A 16545-nucleotide genomic window follows, 5' to 3' on the forward strand; every position below is an offset into this window, starting at 1 on the left:
CCAATACTAGCTCCTCTCTGTGCGGTCGTCGGGCGGGCCCTGAGGCTCCCTTGTCAATCCGAGGCCCAGCTGCCGTCGGGTTGGTCGCGGCCGCCTTGGCTGGCGTGCGCCCCCTCCAATGAGAACGGAGCCGGTCAGCGGGCACGTGGGTGGGCGCCGGCGTGTCCCCGCCGGGCTGCCAATGAAGAGGCGAGGCCGGCGTTTGTCCCCGCCCAATCGCGAAGCGCGGTGGGCGGGCCGTGCGGTGTTGATGGGCCCGGCGGAGGGGAGGGGCGGAGCTGTCAGCGCGGGCCAATGGGCACTCGGGCGTGGGTCAGGCAGCCAATGGCAGTCGGGGCGGAGCTGGCGCGCGGCCTTATAAGCCCCCCCCGCGAGCGCTGGAGGAGGGCTCGGTCGCCAGCAACCGAGCGGGGCCCGGCCCGAGCGGGGCCTGGGGGTGCGACGCCGAGGGCGGGGGAGCGCGCGCCGCTGCTCCCGGACTGGGCCGCGCACGCCGCCTCAGGTGAGCCCACGGGGAGGCCGCCGGGCCGTGTCCGAGCGCGGACCCCGCCGCCATGGCCGCCCCCGCGTCGCGGCTCGGGGCTGCGGGCGCGCCCGGGACTCGAGGCCCAGGCCTCGGGCGCGGCCTGCTCGGGCCGGGCCTCGCGCTTTGTCCGGGCCGGCGGGGCGGTTGGGGGCGTTAACCGCCCGGCCCGAGGGCGCCTGCTGGTTTTCGGGTGGGGGCGGCGGGGCCGGACAATGGCGGGGCGCGCCCAGGGGCGGGAGCGGGGGCCCCTTCCTGGGCCGGGGGCGCGCGGGGGCTAGGCGCAGACGGTCCTGGCGCCCCGCACAAAAGATGACAGCGTGGGTGGCCCCGGCCGGGCCCTTTTATCACCCAGGACAACCCTCAGCGTATTATTATTATTATTATTTAAAGAAAGCAAGAAAAAGAAAAAAGACCCCAGTACCTGGGTAACCCCCGCCTGCGTTTCTGGCCCTTTGGGCGCCAGAGGGGCTAAGGGGAAGCCCTCCAGCTGGACACCCAGGGATGCCCCCTAAATGCCTATCATTGCTCCTGCGCTGCCCCCACCCCCGGTCAACCTGCTGTGCCTTGGTGGCTTCCAAACTTGCCCCCCGTACGTACCCGAAACCCCACCCCCCATAAGCATATGCAATCTGGATTTTAGAAAAAAAAGTCTTGCTATGCAACGGCAGCCTCCACGAGTCTCCCCGTCCCTCCCCCTTCCAGCCTGATCGCCATCTCGAACGAAGCCCCTGCTCTAGAGAAATGAATTGAGGAGTTGCTTCCGCTGAGACCCCTTTTCTGTGTCACCCGTGGACATCCCCGTGGGAGCTGGGGACGGACTCGCTCTGAAATCTGCTTGACCTGGGGTCTGCCAGGGCCCAGGTCTGCGCTCAGTGGTGGCCATGACAATCAGGCAGGACGGGGTCTCTGTCCACCTGGGCACGGTGGAAGTTTTTTAGAGGCATGTTTTCCGCCCCTGGGGGCAGTGGAGGCATGGACTGCTTTTGGGTGCATCCCATCTGTTTGCTTGGGGGAGGATGCTTGTGTTTTAATAATTCAGCAGCACCTTGTGGGGATGTGTTCCCCGAGTTGTGAAACTAGTGAGAAGGTGGTTCAGCTCCGTGGAGCCCGGTGATCCTGTCATATGTGAAGAGCGTCTTTTTCCATGTGTTTCTGGCTGGGGCATGTATTCAGCAAGTTGCTTTGGGTCCCACCGGGTGCCTGCACTGTCTTGGGATCTCTGGATACTGGGCTGCATTCAAGGGATCGGTGCCCTGCCCCACCCCTCTGCCTCAATGGCCATTTATCAGAATCTCCCCGGGCTGGAGAATGCTCCTAAAAACAGCACCAGTCCTAAAGCAGGCTCATTAGACGACTCCTATGGGCTTTTATCACTGCCGTTCGAGAGCTAATGACTCCCCTAATTCCCCAATAATAGCTTCCTTATGAGCCACCAGGAGGGTTTGTCAACACACGGGGTCAGCCTTCTCCTGCAGCCCCTGCTGACGCAGTGGGCAGCCTCTCTCCTCTTTGCAGTTTATGTTTTGAAACCCTGAAGGTCGGAGTGTAAAGCCGTGGTAGAGTCAACTTCTGTCTGAGCCGAGGATTTCTGGGACTTGCCAGCCTCGTCTCCGTGTGTCTGATTGGACACCTGGCAGGTCCGGGCGCTCCCCCTCCTTGAGCCGGCGACACCAGGACGGGTCAGACCGTCCTGGCCTAGAGGAGGTCACCGCTGGGGAGGAAAAGAGGGTGACGGAGATTCTGCCGCACAGATGGGTGTTTGTGTGCAGGCTGTTCTGGTGGAAGCGTGTACTGTGTCAGGAGCTGCGGGTGCCTGCGTGTGCACGTGTGTGTTTAGTTGCTGAGACTTGAAATATATATGTCGTGGTAACAATCGGTTTGTTCGCATTTTATAGCCTTTTCTTCTTTGGGGAGGGAGCTGCTAACAAGATGTTAACTACTGGGGCTTAAAGGTATAACTGATCAGCCACCGCACAGCACCCCGCCTGGCCTTTGTTGTACTTTTCTGTCTTGTGGAAGAGACCCTTCCTCAGCCTCCTGCCGTGTCTTCAGTCCCTGTCCGTCCTGCAGGAGCCCTCTGGGGGCGGTCAGGGGTCGCCCTCTGTGTCCTTCTCTCCCGCCTGACCACTCTGCTTGCGCTTTAATTCCTAATTGCTCTGTCTCCTCTGCTGGTTTCCTGCCCGTTTGTCCTATGCCCCGCCCACTCCCCCGATGAGCTGGGGAGGAGCCTCAGCTCCAGGGAAGCCATCTGTCCTCGGTTCCATCTGACACCTGTGGGGACGGGCCTTGCGGTCATGCGTTCACCTGGTCTGGGCTGCTGGGTTTTGAGTGCCGAGTGCCATGCCGGGACAGGTTGGGAGGAGTCCCTGGCTCCTGTGGGTTTAGAGTGTGGTGGGGGAAAGGGTGAGCTGGCTGCCCAGGGCCTGGTCACAGCTGGAATGGTGGTGTGCAGTCCGCTGCCCTCGGGCCCAGCTCAGGGAACAGGCAGGACGAGGCAAGGCTGTTGAGGGCCTGAGGTGCATTCATAGGTGGCTTTGTTCCCTGGATTGGGGAGCGGAATTGGGGGTTCAGAGCTGGGTGACCTTGAGCCAGTCACTTGCTGAGTAACAAAGCAGGTCAGGGGGCACTAAACCTTTCCGAGCCCACTGGGCGGGAGGGGACGGAGAGCAGATGAATGGTGTGGAGGCTGGCGGGGGGCTCCGCAAGCCTGTGCTGGTCACCACCATGACAGATCGGCCGTCCTCATCCACAGCTTCACGCTGGGCTCCTGGCTCAGCTCCAGGGACCTGCCATGAGGCAGCCTGGTGGGGCCTTCAGACGCCACAGCCCTCCCCCTTCCTGCCCCAGGAGCCTCTGCTCCTGGCTTAGGATGCCGGGCAGGAGAGCAGGGGCCCAGCCTGAGCTCCGTTCTCATCTGGTGGTCTTGGCGACATCTCTGGGTCTCTGCCCTCGGTTCCATGCCCCACACAGGCTTCAGAGTTGGAGAGACCTGGATTCAGATCCCTGCTCTGAGGCGGTCACTTCCCCTCTCTGGTCCTCGCTTTCTTCATCTGTAAAACGGGTGTAATGGGAACACCTTCCTCCCAGGTGGTTGTGAGGATCAAAGCGGGTAAAAGACACTGAAGCTTGCAGGGCGCCAGGAGCTCTGAGTTCAGAGCCGGTTTATTACATGGCAGGACCCTGCTGCCCCATTGGGGTCTCCCCACCTCTGCCGTGTCCACGTTCTGAGCTGGGACATTCCATGGCGGGGCTGTCCTGGGCACTGTAGGATGAATGTGGGCAATATCCATGACCGCCACCCACCAGATGCTAGTAGCAGTGTCCCCTAAGCTGTAGCAACCAAAAATGTCCCCTGGAAAGCACTGTCACCCCCCCAGTGAGAACCTTGGACTTGGCCTTCAGCCCTGCAGCAGCTCATGGTGTGCTGTGACTGTGATGGGCCTCAGCTCCCTTTCTGTCCTCCCCACTCCCCTTTAGCAGTGAGTGACTCCTATTTGCAAACTGTGTCCCGGCCACACTCCTCACCTGGCTGTTCAGGTTCTCCGCGACCGTCTTTCTGCCCTTCCAGGGTGGCAGCTTCCACCTGAGAGGAGAGGAGTCCCCCACAGGGTCCCCTGCACTCCGTGCATCTGGCCTCTGAGCTCCGGGTCTTCCTGGGCTGCTCTCTGGCCTCTGAGCTCTGGCAGGTCCTTGCCCAGGCTTGCTTGGCTGCCCCCAGAGGTGGCATTTCCATATCCTCCCAGTCACCATAGCCCTGACCTGTCGATTTGCCGGACCGTTTTCTTTAAATCCATTTTAGAGGCCGGGCGCGGTGGCTCAAGCCTGTAATCCCAGCACTTTGGGAGGCCGAGACGGGCGGATCACAAGGTCAGGAGATCGAGACCATCCTGGCTAACACAGTGAAACCCCGTCTCTACTAAAAAATACAAAAAAAACCTAGCCGGGCGAGGTGGCGGGCGTCTGTAGTCCCAGCTACTCGGGAGGCTGAGGCAGGAGAATGGCGTGAACCCGGGAGGCGGAGCTTGCAGTGAGCTGAGATCCGGCCACTGCACTCCAGTCTGGGCGACAAAGCGAGACTCTGTCTCAACAAAAAAAAAAAAAAAAAAAAAAAAATCCATTTTAGAATGACGCACCTCTTTGATCTTGGCCTCTTCCTGAACAGTAGTGTCCCCAAAGTTGTGGGACGTTAATGTGCTAGTTGCATGTACTTTTATGTATGTATGCATGTATGTATGCATGTATGTATGTGTGTATGTATGTATGTATTTATTTTGAGACAGAATCTCGCTCTGTCACCCAGGCTGGAGTGCAGTGGCTCAATCTCAGCTCACTACAAGTGCTGCCTCCCGGGTTCAAGTGATTCTTCAGCCTCAGCCTCCCCAGTAGCTGGGATTACAGGCACCTGCCACCACGCCCGGCTAACTTTTGTATTTTTAGTAGACACAGGATTTCACCATGTTGGCCAGGCTGGTCTCAAACTCCTGACCTCCAGTGATCCGCCTGCCTAGCCTCCCAAAGTGCTGGGACTACCGGTGTGAGCAACTATGCTTGGCCAAGTTGCACATACTTTTACTAACCGTGTTCAAATGAGCTTAACCTCTATATTGAAAAAAAGGAAATGTGTATCTTCCCAAATATTGAGGCAGGAGTGGATTGACAAATTGATGTTTTTTGGTTTTCGGACGAATTGATTTTCAAGCTCACTCCCCGCGTGACTTGGCCTGTTCTTGGATGCTGAGCTTGATTAGATCTGGGTCCGTCCATTCCCTGCTGCTCCCTCGAGGAGCTCGGAAAATGGCCTTCCCTGTGGCGGCGGGGAACATGGGAAGTCTCTACCTCCTGCTTAGTTCTGCTGTGAACCTAAAACTGCTCCCTAAAACAAAGTATATTAAAAACAAAATAACTGGCTGGGTGCAGTGGCTCACGCCTATAATCCCAGCACTTTGGGAGGCTGAGGCGGGCAGATCACGTGAGGTCAGGAGTTCGAGACCAGCCTGGCCAACATGGTGAAACCTCGTCTCTACAAAAATAAAAAAAATTAACTGGGCATGGCGGTACACACCTGTAGTCCCAGCTACTTGGGAGGCTGAGACAGGAGAATTATGCCAAGATCCTCCACTACACTCCAGCCTGGGTGACAGGGCAAGACTCCGTCTCAACAAAATAAATAAAATAAAATAAAATAAAATAAAATAAAATAAATGGCCAGGTGCGGTGGCTCACACCTGTTATCCCAGCACTTTGGGAGGCCAGGACGGGACGATTACCTGAGGTCTGGAGTTTGAGACCAGCCTGGCCAACATGGTGAAATCCCATCTCTACAAAAATACAAAAATCAGCTGGGTGTGGTGATGGGCGCCTGTAGTCCCAGCTACTTGGGATGTGGGGGCATGAGAATCTCTGGAACCTGGGAGGCAGAGGCTGTCGTGAGCCAAGATCACACCACTGCACTCCAGTCTGGGAGACAGAGTGAAACTCTGTCTCAAAAAAAAAAAAAAAAAAAAAAAAAAAAAAGGTACTCAAACGAGTAAAAACCAAAACAAACAAAAGATCTTCCCCTGCTCAGAACCTTCCGGTGGCTTCCTATTGCCCTTGGGAAAAATTCCAGGCCCTTTCACGTGGCCCCTTCGCTCTGTCATCTGTGGCCTTGTCCTTCCTTTCCTCCCGCTCTCCCTCCTGCGCCTGCTCCTTTCCTGGCACAGCCACCTTCCCTGCCCACCCTTCCCTTCCCCAGGACCTGTGCACTTGCGGTGCCCACTGCCTGGGGCTCTTTCCACCCAGCAGGCTCCTTGTCACTCCAGTCGCCTCCCTTCCCTGCTTCTCCTTCTTTGCATGTCACATGATCAGAGCTGGGTATTAATCTGTTTGTGTATCTGTTTGTCTCATCTACTAGGGCAGGGGCTTTTTCTGGAAGGGCCAGACAGTAAATATTTTCGGCTTTGTAAGCCAGAGGTCATGTCTGTCCAGACCGCTCTGCTTTGCTGTTGTAGCAAGAAAGCTCCCATGGGCAAGTGTGCCTGTGTTTCAATAAAACTTTATTTATGGACACAAACATGTGAATTCCATGCAATTTTTACATTATAAGACATTTTTCTTCTTTTGCTTTTTTTTTTTTTTTGCAACCACTAAAAGATGTCAAAACCATTCTTAGACTGCAGGCTGCACAAAAACAGGTGGCAGGCAGGATTGAACCTGTGGGTTGCAGTTTGCAAATACCTGGCTAGGGTGTGAGTGTCACACTGTGGAAAACTATGGAAACGTCAGCCCTGTGACCCCCTAAGATGTAGGGCAGCTCCTGGGACATGTTGGGTGTTCAGTAGACATTCCTTGTTGAATGAATGAATTTTTTTTTTTTTTTTTTTTTTTTGAGACAGAGTTTTGGTCTGTGGCCCAGACTGGAGTGCAGTGGGCTGATCTTGGCTCACTGCAACCTCCACCTCCCGGGTTCAAGCGATTCTCCTGCCTCAGCCTCTCAAGTAGCTGGGATTACAGGTGCCTGCCACCATGCCCGGCTAATGTTTGTATTTTTAGTAGAGATGGGATTGCGCCATGTTGGCCAGTCTGGTCTCCAGCTTCTGACCTCAGGGCATCTGCCCGTCTTGGCCTCCCAGAGTGCTTGGATTACAGGTGTGACCCACCATGCCCAGCCTGAGTGTGAATTTGTATCTTCCCAACTTAAAAGCATTTAGAGTCATAGACTTAAAAAAAATATGGGTCATGGCCGGGTGTGGTGGCTCACGCCTGTAATCCCAGCACTTTGGGAGGCTGAGGCGGGTGGATCACCTGTGGTCAGGGGTTTGAGACTACCCTGACCAACATGGAGAAACCCTGTCTCTACTAAAAATACAAAATTAGCCGGCGTGGTGGTACATGCCTGTAATCCCAGTTGCTCGGGAGGCTGAGGCAGGAGAATTGCTTGAACCCGGGAGGCGGAGGTTGTGGTGAGCTGAGATCGTGTCACTGCACTCCAGCCTGAGCAACAAGAGGGAAATTCAGTCTCAAACAAAAAAAAGCGGGGGGAGTGTCATGGGTAATTTCAAGGATCCTTAAAACTGCAGGAATGTAAGAAAATGTGATGCTGACATCCACCCAGACAGCCTCACCATAAAGGAGGAAAAAAGCAGCTACAAACCGTGTAGGTTGGGGGAACACTTCACTGTTTGAGACGCCGGACTCTCTTGCTGTGGGATTCACACGGCCACCTTTCTGTTACAACTCACCAAGTGTCAGAAGCACGTCGAGTCGTGTACTCGGCCCAAGGAGTTCAGTGTGACCTGGCAGGAACTGAGGTTTTGTTTAAAAGGAAGACGGCATTGCACAATTTCACAAGGCTTTTGTTTTGTAAGCATCCGAACTCTCCTCATTACCAATGCTAGCGCCCCCGATGGGAGGGGCGGGGAGTCGCAGATGGTGGTTTCTTCCAGCCCTGAGCACAGGGAGACTCATGAGCGAGGTGGCTGAGCCGGTGCAGAGCTCAGCTTTGTAGAGTGAGTGGATAGGTGCCCGTCGGTGGCCATCGTGCGGTCAGTGGCCGAGTGGGGGACTGTGCCCGGCCACACTTCCTTTGTCTCACTCTTCTCCCAGCTGACAGGCATTTTCTGAGCCAAGTAGGTCTCTGGCATCTTAGATTTGGGCCTGTCCCAGGAACGTTCTGACTTGTCAAGAAACCGTATCGTTAATTTACGGTCATGCTTTCTTTCCTTGATTGAAATAAACAATCTGGAGAGGCTTGCTCAGAATTTCTTGGCTTTCAAAAGTGGCCTTTTTTTCTTTTCTTTTCTTTTTTTTGCTTGCCCTCTGTCTCTCCCTGCTTCTCTGGCTCTGCCTCCCTTCCCCCTTTCTTTTCTTTCTTTATCCACCTCAGCGATCTCAGCGAACACGAGGGGATGGATGACAAGTTTGTGTCCAGCCATCTCTGCCACGCTGGCGGGCTGTGCCTCCTTGGCAGTGGCCGAGCGCGAAGTTGCTCTGTGGCTCTGGACTGGGATCGTGTGTGTTCGGTGGACAAAGGCTGAGAATCCCGAGGCCGACTGCCAATGGCTGCTGCACCCCGAGACCCCGAGGGCTCTCAGGTGCACATTGACAGTCACTCACGCAGACCTGGCCCTGTTTGCCGGTAGGCACGACCACTGTTGCATTTTTCAGACAAGCCCGGGCGACCCGCTGTGAAAACGTCGGCTGAGGGCACAGTGGCAGGATTGCCCCGGGCACAGACCTCCCTTCAGCATTCATAGCTGGACCCCAGTGATGGCACCTTGTGGGCTGCCAGCGGTGGCAGTGGGCCTGTTTTTGTTTTGGTGGCTGCCCTCGTCTCCAGGGAGGGAACGTGGAGACGGATGATTTGTGTAAGATCAGCCGGCCGTGGATTCAGAATCGCTCTTTGTGTGATGGGTCCCAGGGGTCCCTTTTGACCACAGAGCCGGCCTGAAACTACCCGCAGGTGCCGCGGACCCCTCGATCACGGCGGGTTGGAAATGGGCTGTGTCCTCAGCCCGGACTCCAGACTGCAGCGTGTCTGGGCAGCAGCCTGGAAGCTGGCCAGCCTGGGCGCCCCTGGGAACAGCACTGGACATGCTGGCTGGGTGTCCCGAGTGAGGGGCGCCACCCTGGGCTCCCTGGGATGTGAGCAGGACCCGAGCCAGGCTCCTGGACCGGGACAGTCGCGTCATGTTGCCGTCGTCCCCTTCCTGCAGCATCTCCATACTCTCCTAAAATCCCATCTGTCAGACAGTGTTGGCTGGAGGCAGAGCGGGCCTCCTGTCTTGCTGTCGGGCTGCATGGAGCTGATTATCTTGCTCAGGAGAGAGAGGATTGCCGTCTCTAGCATGCACTTGGGTCAAGCCCCTGGAATTTCAACTCCTATTCACTGCTCTATTCCAACTGCTTCCCTCAGGAAGGGTGGGGACGAGGTGGAGGAAGTCGCTCTCCTGACTCCCCTAGAACATAAGGCATCTTGGCCGGGCGCAGTGGCTCACGCCTGTCATCCCAGCACTTTGGGAGGCCGAGGAGGGTGGATCACCTGAAGTCAGGAGTTCGAGACCAGCCTGGTCAACGTGGTGAAACCCCACCTCTACTAAAAATACAAAAAATAGCCGGGCATGGTGGTGCGTGCCTGTTACCTCAGCTACTCGGGAGGCTGAGGGAGGAGAATCACTTGAACCTGGGAGGCAGAGGTTGCAGTGAGCCAAGGTCACACCACTGCACTCCAGCCTGCACAATGTAGTGAGACTCTGTCTCAAAACAAACAAACAAACAAAAAAAAAACAAAAAAATAAAAGAACATAAGGCGTCTCATGTTACTGTCTCTCTGGGCTGGAGTTGGTGGAAGCCACAGAATTTTCTTGGCCCCTCCAACCACGGGTGTCCTATGTACCCCAAAGGCAGAGCAGAGCCTTCTTCTCAGCCAGAGCCCAAAGGGCAGCTGCGTTAATCGAAACAACTCCTGTGCACTTCTGAGCCTGTCACTGGCCCAGGGAGGGAAGAGGGATGGGCTGCAGTGAGCGGGTGTGGTCAAGCCCAGGCTGGTGTGTGATCACTGGGAGCTGGGGCGGCATGGCTGTGGTGGTGCCACACCCTGGGTCCCTCTGAGTGGGTTTGCATTGTCCAACTCCGCCTGACAGTTGTCAAATGCATGCGTGCCTGGTCAGGGGCACAGGGTGGCCAGATGACCAGCGTCTCCTGCCTGCAGGGCCTCTTGGTGGAAGGAGATGGAAAAGAACTGCCAAGAGGGATAGAAACGAAGCCTGGAGGCCGGATGGCTGTAACCCAGCACTGTGGGAGGCCAAGGTGGGAGGATTGGTGGAGGCCAGGAGTCCAAGACCGGCAAGGGCAACGTGGCGAGACCCCATCTCTACAAAAATTAGAAAAAATTTGCCAGATGTGGTGGCTGTGTCTGTAGTCCCAGCTCCTCGGGAGGCTGAGGCGGGAGGATCACTTGAGCCCAGGAGTTTGAGCCTACAGTGAGCCATGGTTACACCACTGCTCTCCAGCCTGGGCAACGGAGCAAGATCATATCTCAAAAAAAAACCCCAAAAAACCAAGCCCGGGGAAGCACAGGGCAGGGCAGGGAGGCTTCCCAGAGGAACTGCTGTTTGCGCAGAGCCTTGTCCACTGTGGGAACTGTCACAGATGACTGTGAGCTTGGGAGCAGAGGAAGTAGCGAGGGGGATTTGGGGGTGTGGCCTGGGAGACCCAAGAGGGGATGGGGTCAGGGTGAAGTCCGCCTGGCACGCTGCAGGCAGCCGGGTACCCAGGCCCTGGGGTGTCTCTAGAGGCGTCCCCCGAACCAGTGTGATCATGGGTACACGAGGCAGCAGGCAGCCCTGTCCTCGAGGAGCTCAGAGTCTAGTTGGCAAGTGTAGAAGCCATTCCTGTCACCAGGGAGAGCCACCTCACAGTTGCCCAACCATTGGCTTCAGTGTGCTGGCCAGGTTCTGAGTTTTCTAGGACAGCCTCTCTTAGAGATGATCCTGCCATTTAAAAAAACATATATTTTTATGGAGATACCATTCACATACTATAAAATTTATCTTTTTAGGCCGGGCACGGTGGCTCAAGCCTGTAATCTCAGCACTTTGGGAGGCCGAGGCGGGCGGATCACAAGGTCAGGAGATCGAGACCATCCTGGCTAACACGGTGAAACCCCGTCTCTACTAAAAATACAAAAAAAACTAGCCAGGCGAGGTGGCGGGTGCCTATAGTCCCAGCTACTCGGGAGTCTGAGGCAGGAGAATGGCGTAAACCCAGGAGGCGGAGCTTGCAGTGAGCCGAGATCGCGCCACTGCACTCCAGCCTGGGCGACAGAGCAAGACTCCGTCTCAAAAAAAAAAAAAAAAAAAGAACATTTCTATTATTACACAAAGGCACCCTGTCTCCACCAGCGGTCACTCTCCATCTCCTCCCCCATCTACTGGTACCCACACATCTCTTTCCTGTCTCTGGATCGGCGTGTCCTGAACATTTCATAGAAATGGAGTCACACGCTGTGCGGCCTGTTGTGTCTGGCTTCTCTCAGTGGGCATGATATTCTCAAGGTGTATCTACGCGTGGCGTGTGTCAGAGCCTCTTCCCTTTTCTTTCTTTTTGTTTTTTTTTCAAATGGAGTCTCACTCTGTCACCCAGGCTGGAGTGCAGTGGCGTGATCTTGGCTCACCTCAACCTCCGCCTCCTGGGTTCAAGTGATTGTCCTGCCTCAGCCTCCTAAGCAGCTGGGATTACAGGCATCCACCACCACACCCGGCTAATTTTTGTGTCTTTAATAGAGACGGGGTTTCACCACGTTGGCCAGGCTGGTCTCGAACTCCTGGCCTCAAGTAATCGGCCTGCCTTGGCCTCCCAAAGTTCTGGGATGACAGGCGTGAGCCACTGCGCCAGGCCCGTCTTGTCCCTGTTCCTGGCTGCGTCCTATTCCCCTGTGCGGGAGGGCCCTGGTTTGGTTTCCATTGATCTCAGTGGGCATTTAAGTTGTTTCTCATTTTTTCAGCCCCATCCTCTCCCCAGTCCGTGGCAAAGCTCAGGGATTCCTGTGCTGCACCGTGCAGACTGTGGACTGAGCCGGCCCCCGGGCAGAGACAGCTTAGAAACCATTTGTGGGGCTGTCTTAGGGGCAGGGGTGGGGCGGGGTCAGTTTGTTGGAGGCTGGGCCGTGGCTAGGCTTCGAGGCGCAGTGGCCGGGCGGGCCTGCAGGGGTGCAGAGGTGCCGTGTGAGGCCACAGGGTCTGGGCTCCAGGTCGTTAGTGGTGAGACCAGGCCACGGGCCTCCTCTCTCTGCTCTGCCCTGCCTCCAGCCTGAGCTGGCCTGCCCTGGCAGGGACCTCGCCGTGCAGCCACAGGGCCCCTGTGTCTCTGCTCCATGGGGCAGCGTGGCCCCGGCTGACCACAGCTCTGACTCACCCTCTGCTTTGTCCTGTAAGGTCACCCCTGGTGAGCAGGACCCCTGATTCCACCACACCAGGGCCCGACGGCTGTCCTGTCCCTCACCGTCCCTTTGTTGGTGTTGCCCCGCTGTCTGGTTGGCTATGCCAGCCTCCCTGAGGGGCTTTGAGAGAAGATGGCGGGGCCTTTCTTCCCCAGAGCCGCTCCCACGAATCCAGCCTGGGGCTCCTGCGAATCCAGCCTGGGGTTCCCGCAAATCCAGCCTGGGGCTCCCGCAAATCCAGCCTGGGGCTCCCGCAAATCCAGCCTGGGGTTGGAGAGCACGCTGCTCCCTCGGTCACTTCCCTTTACTGGTCTGGGGCCTGATCCCAGCCCGGACAGGGTTGGGCGCCTTAGGAGGTGGCCACCGAGTTCTAAGTGTGTCCCTGGGGCCCAGCAGCCTCCACCTGGACATGCCCCCAGGGGGTTAAAGGGGTAAGTGAGTGCCCCCCTACCATGCTGGGCCTCTTGGGAGTGCACGTTGGTTCTCCAGGGGAGCAGGTGACACTGCCAGGCACGGGTGGTACTGAATGGTCATCCCAGTGCCAAGCCCCACCTCTTCCCACCTCTTCTGTGGTGCTCTCCCTGTGGGAACAGTGACGTGCCTGGAGACTGTCGCCTGCTCTCCCCTGACAGAGGATGTGGGTGACCTGGGATGCCCCATGAGTACCCCAGGGGCTGCTGATGAACATGGGAAGACCTCATGGCAGGGGGGCGGTCACGTAACTAAACACTACCAAGTGTCATGTGGTGAAGGTGGACCCCTGCCTCACACCATGGCCAAAAGCCAACCCCACACGTAGCAGAGACCAGAACATGTTACTAAAATGATTACAAAACCTCTAGAAGAGCCAGGTGCTGTGACTCACGCCTGTAATCTGAGCACTTTGGGAGGCCGAGGTGGGCGGATCACCTGAGGAGGTCAGGAGTTTGAGACCAGCCTGGCCAACATGGAGAAACCCCGTCTCTACTAAAAAATACAAAAATTAGCCGGGCGTGGTGGTTCAGGCCTGTAATCACAGCTACTTGGAGGCTGAGGCGGGAGAATTGCTTGAACCTGGGAGATGGAGGCTGCAGTGAGCCAAGATTGTACCTCTGTACTCCAGCCTGGGCAGCACAGTGAGATTCTGTCTCAAAAAAAAAAAAAAAGAAAGAAAAAAAAAGCCAGACGCAGTGGCACATGCCTGTAATCCCAGCTACTTGGGAGGCTGAGGTAAAAGAATCTCTTGAAACTGGGAGGGGGAGGTTACAGTGAGCCAAGATCGCACCACTGCGCTCCAGCCTGGGTGACAAGAGCAAGACTCTGTCTCAAAAAAAAAAAAAAAAAGAAAAAAAAGAAAAGCCTCTAGAAGAAAACCTGTATGTAAAATGATGTATTTCCTTTTTTTAAAAAAAAATTAAAATTATTTTTATGTTTTTAGTGGTTTGTCTGTATAACCAAAAGTGATGTTCATTCGTTCGTTCTCTTTCTTTTTTTTTCTTTCGTTCGTTCGTTCTTTTCTTTCTTTCTTTCTCTTTCTTTTTCTTTCTTCCTTTCCTTTCTCTCTTCTCTCTTCTCTTCTCTTCTTTCTTTGTGGTGGAGTCCCACTCTGTCAACCAGGCTAGAGTGCAGTGGTGAGATCTCGGCTCACTGCAACCTCCACCTCCCGGGTTCAAGCGATTCTCCTGTCTCAGCCTCCTGAGTAGCTGGAACTACAGGCGCCAGCCACCACGCCCAGCTAATTTTTGTATTTTTAGTGGAGACAGAGTTTTACCATGTTGGCCAGGCTGGTCTCGAACTTCTGACTTCGTGATTTGCCTGCCTTGGCCTCCCAAGGTGCTGGGATGACAGGCGTGAGCCACCATGCCTGGCCTAAAAGTGATGTATTTTCTAAGGCAGCGCTGTCCAGTGAGGATGCAGAGCGAGCCCGTGTTTCTGAATATTCTGGTAGCTGAGTTAAAAGGTGAAGGGGGCGGGAAATTAATTACAATAGCATGTTGTATTGAACCCAGTATACCCCGTTTTATCATTTCAACATGTATTCATCCTCAAAACTCTTGGTGAGATGTTTCACACTGCTTTTTCTTTTTCTTTTTTTTGGGGAGTGCTGTCTTTGACATTCATTGTGTATTTTCCTTGAGAGGTGGCCCTTCCTGGTTGATAGTTTGGGGAGGGCCCTGGCCCCAGATGCACCCAGCATGATGCCAACCTGGTGCTATAGATAGGGGCCTGGTGCTTAGTGGACCAGGGCCCACGCCCCTTCCTCTCACCCTCCTATTCCTGCCCCCGCCTACCCCGGGCAGGACTTGTGGCTCTGACAGTGTCTGGCTGGAGAAATGAGACACACCTGACATTCACCAGCAATGGCAGGAGACGCCGTGGCAGGTGCGGCTGAAGGAGAGCCAGGCTGTCTGGCAGTGGTCCTGGGCTTATCCTCCCTTTGGGCCCTCGCCCACAGCCTCTTGCCTTTGCCAGGGAGCGCTGAACCGTGGACTGGTCCTGGGGACCAAGGGGTCCTGGCGGCCCAACCCGGGCAGCACCTCTGGCATCACAACTGGTGGGAAGGCGCAGGGCTGGCGGGGCTTAGCTGCTTGGCGCTGAGGAGGTGTTTCCGGGAAGAGAACGGCAGGAAGTTGGAATGCTTATTTGGCTGTAGGAAAGCCCAGGAGAGAGACTTGTGGATCAACACAGGTCAGGAATAACATCCTATAGCCACAGGCAGCTTCAAAGGGCTTGAGCTATCAGGGCAGGGTTGTGAGAGGATTTGCAGCAGGGAGGATGGGCACCCGGAGACCTGCTACCCACGCACCTAGCCTGCTGGGCTCAGATCCACCTCTCCGGGGTCTGTGCCTTTATTTCCAAAGTTGGGGTGGTTCTACAGGTCCCGCTTCAAGGCTAGGTGAGGTTAACTGAGTTACCATGCAAAAAACCTTTGGTGAAGTAGTTCTCACCCCAGGGGCAATTCTGTCTCTTAAGGGACACCTGGCCACAGCTGGGGACATTTGTGATGGTCAGGATTTAGGAGTGCTCCTGGTGTGGGGTGGATGGAGGGCAAGGACACTGCTCAGCACCCTGCAGTGCCCCGGGCAGTGTCATCCCAGGGAAGGCTCCAGGCCAGTGTCCGCTGAGCGGAGGCTGAGGCCCGAATCCAGAGCGGCGCTGGCCAGGTGGGCCCCGGGAGGTCACAGTAATGATTTTTCTCTGGGCTTGTTTCTTTTCTTGACTGTGAATAGAGGTGTTGCACTAGAAGTTTCTAAAATCTTTTTCCATTCCAAGATAGCTTAGGGTTTATGCTGCTCTTCGTATTTGTGCTGGAAAGGAATTTAAGGAGCCGTGGAAGTGATCATAAAGCAACTTGAAAATAATAGTTTTTGCGGCCTCTTTATTATAATGGGGCAGCCAGGTGGGTTGACCGGGGTTTTATGGGCCAGGAAGCAGGCGTGGAGGTTTCTGGGGGAAGCTGGACCCGAGGCAGCGTTGACCCCAAGACCAGGACTCCGCGTCTCTCTTGTTCCAGCCTGTTCCGTACGCCTCGTCAGGTTTTCTGCTCCGGTGAACTTGGAGTTTATTGGGGAGTGACAGATCCAGAGAACACGTCCCTTTGCTGCGTGGTGCCACTCAGGCCCCCGGGAGGGCTAGGGGTGTGACTGTGGGTCTTGCAAATGTGCTCCTCTTGGTGAGAAGGATCTGGTTACATTTCGTGCCCTTGGGCTGTCCCCTGGCTCAGGCAGAGGTGTCCCTGCTGCAACCCCCACCCACTTCACAGGGTACCAGATGCCACTGCCTAGGAGTTACTAACGTACCTGGGGGTCTGGCACCTGCTCCGTGAAATGCGAAGTCTCCCTGTACTAATTAATCTGGCCTTTAGCCAAAGGGAGGGCTGCAGCCTTTGGGATCTGCCGGGCCTCAGTGGCTGTTACCCCCACAAGGTTCCTAGAGGGATGTTCATTAGAAAAATCATTCATTTTGTGGTATAAAAATCAGCAGTGACAGGCTGGGTGCCGTGGCTCCTGCCTGTAATCCCAGCACTTTGGGAGGCCAAGGTGGGTAGATCACCTGAGGTCAGGAGTTCGAGACCAGCCTGGCCAACATGGTGAAACCCCGTCTCAACTAAAAATACAAAAAT

At 55.7% G+C, this 16545-nt stretch overlaps 1 protein-coding gene across 6 annotated transcripts in view; it reads left to right on the forward strand.

Moving 5' to 3' along the window:
* The first annotated feature begins 381 nt into the window (after positions 1–381).
* LOC105485051 (lysine demethylase 4B) overlaps positions 382–16545 on the forward strand; it is a 183652-nt gene continuing 167488 nt past the window's right edge. For 5 of the 6 annotated variants that reach the window (XM_011747234.2, XM_011747265.3, XM_071088152.1 and 2 more), the window contains exon 1: positions 382–502. The gene's annotated coding sequence lies outside the window, so the exon portion shown is untranslated. The remainder of the gene's footprint in view (positions 503–16545) is intronic. The other variant, XM_011747247.3, reaches the window with a different exon arrangement.

The sequence above is a fragment of the Macaca nemestrina genome, chromosome 20 (assembly GCF_043159975.1).
Source record: "Macaca nemestrina isolate mMacNem1 chromosome 20, mMacNem.hap1, whole genome shotgun sequence".
NCBI lineage: Eukaryota > Metazoa > Chordata > Mammalia > Primates > Cercopithecidae > Macaca > Macaca nemestrina.